Source organism: Dipodomys merriami, unplaced genomic scaffold (assembly GCF_024711535.1).
Source record: "Dipodomys merriami isolate MVZ:Mamm:240054 unplaced genomic scaffold, mDipMer1.0.p SCAF_20, whole genome shotgun sequence".
NCBI lineage: Eukaryota > Metazoa > Chordata > Mammalia > Rodentia > Heteromyidae > Dipodomys > Dipodomys merriami.
In genome coordinates, this window is record NW_027203382.1 from 12,068,779 (window position 1) to 12,074,590 (window position 5,812).

The 5,812-nt window shown below is 34.3% G+C and overlaps 1 non-coding gene across 1 annotated transcript; it reads right to left on the reverse strand.

Annotated features, from left to right (window-relative positions):
• Positions 1-2,674: 2,674 nt before the first annotated feature.
• LOC138833052 (small nucleolar RNA SNORA66) lies at positions 2,675-2,799 on the reverse strand. Its single transcript, XR_011373769.1, has one exon. It is a non-coding gene; the product is annotated as a small nucleolar RNA SNORA66 (small nucleolar RNA).
• Positions 2,800-5,812: the final 3,013 nt, after the last annotated feature.

The following is a 5,812-nucleotide window of genomic DNA, read 5'->3' on the forward strand; positions in this document are numbered from 1 at the left end:
CCCTTGATTAATTTTTTGGAAAACATATGTTTTTAATCTTAATTTTATTCCATTCAATAAATACTTATTTTTTATTTAGTATATATTTTTATTGTGAAGATACTGTACAGAGGGGTTACAGTTACATAAGTAAGCTAATGAGTACATTTCCCATTGAGCATTGCTACCTTCTCCTTTGTTTTCCCCCTACCAATCCTTCCGTCCCCCACCTCCCCTCCTCCTCCCCTCCTCCAAGTGATAAAATTAATTTTCAGCATAGTGTCTTGTACACCTCATTGCTACAGTGGGTCAACCTATATCCTTATTTCAGCATTTTGTTATTGAATTATAATGAATTTCTATCATTTGTACATGTATAAAATCTCCAACTAGCAGAGCAAAGTTAAGATGAGGAGACCAAATCAGGCGCCATATTGTTTTACAAACTCTGGAGTAGCCTCTCCCCACTATGAATAAATAATACAATGAGTAGGAGTCAGATTCCATTTGATTGTGTTGGTATCAACCATGTTCAGGAAGAGCCATAGTTCATTTCTGCTGGTTTGTTAGACTGCTTTTATAAACTGGTATAGAAATAAGTAATATATTCCCCAGTTAAAAGACATTTGGGATTTTTTTCAAGCAGTGGAATTAGTCATAATAAAAACAAGAATGTGTTTTTCACACTCTTGTATCTTGTGGATGCCAAGCACTTGAACTTCTGAGCTGAAGCCCTAAGAGCAGAAATGTCAATGTGTTACCTCATTTTGAGGCAACAGACTTAAGGCAATGTTAACTATTCCATCATAAGATAAAACCATAAGAACATACTTCTCAGGATCAAACATAAAGGTTGACACTACAGGCCCTTGATAGAAATCTTTATAGAGCTTTATCATAAAATAATTAAATAGTTTAAAAATTATTTTACTGTTGTTTTGATCTTTGTAACATAAAGGACAGCTTGTTATTAAGGAAATGCACTGAAACAATACAAAAAGTAATGCTTTTTATTTTCTAAAAAACTTACAGAGAATTCACAAATTTTAAATGGGTATTTTAAATGAATGCAGAATTATTAGAATATAGCACAGCATATTCATAAAAAGACTTCAGGACAAGAATCTGTAATAATCATGAACAAATTTTGTTTGGTATCTTATGACTATCTTTTTGCTTTGGCAAGTTATCAATATTGATACCAGTTATCAACAAATAAAAAAATCAAGAAATGATTATGATCCCCCTCAGGTTCACTTGCTTGAAGAGTTTAATACTTACAAACCTCCTGGAATATCAGTCATCTTCTGGTTTTGCATAGGTGTAACTGAAAGTCTTGAAAAATGAGTTGCAATGATTCAAGTTCCTACAGTGAGCAAGTGTAGATGTGAATTTTTTAACCAGGCATTGTGGGTTCAGAGCTCATGTACTCAAATAAAATACTCTCAGTCTCAGATTTCAAAGTCAGTATGAGAGAAACATGATGGCTTGAAGAGAAGAGGAAAGTGATTTTGCTAGAGAATATACAAGTAATGCACACTCTACAAGACCCTGAGCAATGACCTGGAATGGAAGCTTTCAAAGCAAGGTTAAAGGCAGTTGAATCTAAATGATAAATTGATATAGAGTACAGAAATAGATATAGATTCTTATTCAAATAATATTTTGTATTTCATTCTAGGGTAAGTTCAAAAAGTGTGATGGAGCCAAGGCAGTACATTTTGCAAATAACCAAACTACTTATATGACTATTTTGAAATAGTCATACTTGTAGTGGATAAAAAATTACTAGAACTATAACTCAGTCTTGGGTCACTGACCTAAATCTATAAAGGAGTTGGCCTAGATCAATTACATGATTGCTTTCATATCCAATATTTTCTATTCTGAAAGGACAAGAAAACCTACATTAAAACAACTCAACAAAGAAATTTCTGCTCTTATAATTGTATGTTCTTACATAAGGTCTTTTATTATAATCTTTACATAAACTTTTAAAATAACTGATTCTTTTCTTTCTTGTTGGTTGATCAACAAAGTTTTCTCTGTAGCTGAAAAATCTTTATTGTAAAGTATTCTTAGTTTTAGTTCTCACCAACCTGCTCCCAAATTCTTAGGAAATGTGCCGTGCTTTGTATATGAAGTCTTACTAAGTGACTAGGTGTTATTTTGCATTTACAAAGAAAGTAACAGCAAGGACAAAAATACATGTTTAAAAAAATAACTAAAAATGGGCTGGGAAGGTGGTTCAGTGGTAGAGTACTTGCCATGCGTGAATGAGGCCCTTGGTTCGATTCCTCAGTACCACAAAAGCAGAAAAAGCTGGAAGTGGCACTGTGGCTCAGGTGGCAGAGTGCTAGTCTTGAGCAAAAGAAGCTCAGGGACAGCGCCCAGGCCCAGAGTTCAGGCCCCATGACCAACAAAAAGAAAAAAAAGAAAAAAGAAAAAAAACTAAAAATGAAATAACAAAAGAGGACATAATATTTTACCTCAGTTGCAAAAGATGAAGACTATACAATGGGATAAAGGTGAAAATCTTCCATCTCAAGTTTCAACTTCAGGTAATCCTTTGTTTCCAAATCTTAACTTCTGTGAGGTTTTCCTATCACCAAAGGAGGAAAAAGTCACCAACAACAATGACAAAAACAAAACCAAAACTTTTCTTTATGTAGCCAATAAAAATGCAGCAAATACTTTTTGCACTAGGCTAGAGTAGGCCACCTCAGTAGTTCCTGAGCCTAATGCTCTGAACATTACTGAAGCAAACCTTGTTCCTTTAGCCTCTGATACATCATGCAGAACTGGTGGTTGAATTTTTACCCAGTCTTCAGTAATAATGGAAGTATAGACTATAGTTAATCCTTAAAATTAAGGTCACTATAAATAATCTTGGTAAAGTCTTAAGTAAAATGCAACTAGTGAACAGTTATTCATCAAATATTTATTATATACCAAATACCATAACCAATGCTGGGAAATACGAATTATGAATTATGGATCATGTATTTGGGGGATTTTCAGTTTGAGTTTATATATATATATATATATATATATATATATATATATAATGAAAATTTATAAAATCATGGCAGTGCTTAAGTAAGATTTAATATTAGACCGCTGTTATTTTGAAGTTAATTTTAAAAAGCCAATGAGAGATTTGTTCAATGTGGAAAGGTATTATGATAAGTCATGAGTTAAGGTAGCTCAAGGATTGATTAATTTAGTTGTTTAATTCAGTTGGTTAATTAGAGACCTGAACTACTTGCATTTTCAGTTCTTACATTTCCATCTCTGTGTTAGGACTTGCTAATACAGTTAAAATATTGAAAGTACTATGAAAATTAGACAGGAATAATTTGTTGATGCCTGCTCCTTGATTTCAATATGCTCATTGTAGTTATGCAGAGAAATGTCTTATACTTGAAGAAAATGTGTGATAAAGGAATAGAGCTTATTATAGTCTAACTATTGTGTCCCCACAAATGTTGTTTGATGAGGATGATGCAACCATATGAGAAACTTAGGAAGTGAGTAAGTCATGAAGGTGAAGCCTTCATCTTCAACCTCCAAAGCTGTTAGAGTAAAAAATTCTGTTATCTCCAAGTTGCTGTACAAAGGAATTTTAATTTAACATGTTTATTATGTGTACAATGCATTTTGATCAATGTTATCTCCTCTATCCTCCTCCTCCCATTTAGACTGATTCCCACCTCCTAAAGTTTCTTAGTTCTATTTTTATGAATGCACATGGAATATTGTGACAGTATTTATCAACCTTTCCTCTCTCTGTTCATCTGTCCCTCCATCCATGTACCCCAGCCTTGTGAGACAAACTATCTTTTACCTTCCTGTTACTTTTAATGGTCTTCTACATGTTCAAAGGTGCTACACTCTGGAAATCCATTAATCTCTACCATATTTAAAAATCATTTCCCTGAAAAATGTTACCAAAGAGATAATGTAATTTTTCATTGGCAGCAATCTTGATAAAATCTAGTTTGTAGGTGGTTCAATAAATAAAAGGTCTTGTAAAATGTGAAAGTTATGGATTTCCTTCTGAAAGCTAAAGGGAATCAATTAATATTTTAGAGTAAGAAATGATTGCTTTAGTCACTTCCATTTTATCATGAGAAATACTGGAGTAAGTCAAACAAGAGGTGATGTCAGGAAGTATTTAGGACTCCAAAATCACTATGAAGCTTCAGGTTTGAGAAAGCTGGCAAATCATGATACTATTCATTATGATAGAAACACAGGAAGAAAACCAAGTTAGTGCATGGATATGCTAAGTGCTGGAAAGGTAAGCTTTCCTTGCTGATAGGACATGTAACTCCCAAGAAGCCTTTGGATACATAATAGTGTAAAACTCTAACATTTGAATTGAGTTAAATAGTGCTGAAAATTTTTGCTATAGATAGGACATAATTTGTGTTGAAGAAAGCTACACTTTGAAAGAAGTGTAGCTTCTTAAACAGGAAAAACAGATAAAATTCATGGGTTATTTGGGATGTTGAGTTGTTCCACAAATTGATGAATAGTAATGGCAGAACTGGTCTGGTTTTAAGTGAATAGAAAGATAGCTTAGAAATTGGAAAACAAATTAACAGATTGAGCAGGAAATTTTTAGAGTTATTTTGGCCCCTAACTTAGAGTGTATTATTGTGGCTGTGCCTGAGGATATTGCACAGGTCATACTGCCTTTAGGAATTTCATAAGAGTGTGCCTGGGTATGTACAATGAGCTGAATTGCTGAACAAATGCATGAAGATATGGAGGTCCCTTGTCTGTCCATGCCAGGGGTGGGGGAAGGATGTATGAGGAGTAGTAGATTTTAATTCTGTGCTCCGAGTAAGGCATTGTTTAGAATACCCATGCCAACCATATCCAAATATGTTGAAAGTATCAGAAAAACAGTAATCTCAGGCTTATGCACATAGCTCACACAGTAAACTTGGTGACCCATCATGCTTATGCTCATATGGCTCCACAGCCTCACCGGGATGCAGACACTCTTCAGAGTCAAAGCATTCAGTTCATAAACAGAAGATCAAGGGGCAGGAAAAAAATCTGTGTTTTCACATGTGCTCAACTCCTCACCCACAAGAGGGAGGGGGAGAGGGTAGGGTTTCACAGGAGATGCACTGCTGCCTTCCTAGAAACCTCCCAATTTTAAGCCAAGGTTGGAGACAAATGAACTTTGTTTGTTTTATTACCTTCAGAGGAAGATGATTTTCTGATTGTAGAGATAATTACTTTGTTTTCTGACTCATGCCAGTGTTGCTCAATAGGAAACTACAGAAATCGTTTTGAAATCTTAAAATTCTGATCTAAATTTTAAAGCAGAATACCTGATATCTCTTCCTCAATGATGCTGTAATGTTTCATTAAGTATTTACAATATTGTGCAAGTACAAGTTACTAAGAAACGTGAGCTCCCAAGAAACTATATTTTTGCCAAGAAATGGCATTTCCTTACGTACTTAATTGTAAGTCATCTAAACATTAAAGGGCATATTTAATATTTCTTTCACAAAAGGACTGGAAGGTATACAAGACCATCCTTCAGATTCTGTATTCAGTTTGGAAACATATTCTATAAAAGAAAATATATTCTACATTCCCAAAGAGAATGCCAGAAGGATGAGTAAAGCCGTCATGCTGATCCTACCTTTTATTTCCACAACAAGAGGAAGAAACCTTCACACTTTCACCCTGTTTTGAATACAGGAAAGTCAAGCATGGCCTCAAACCTTCTTTCATCACTTCAGGGTGTGACATGATTATTCAGGAAAAATCACATTGACTTTACAACATTGGAAAGATACATTCT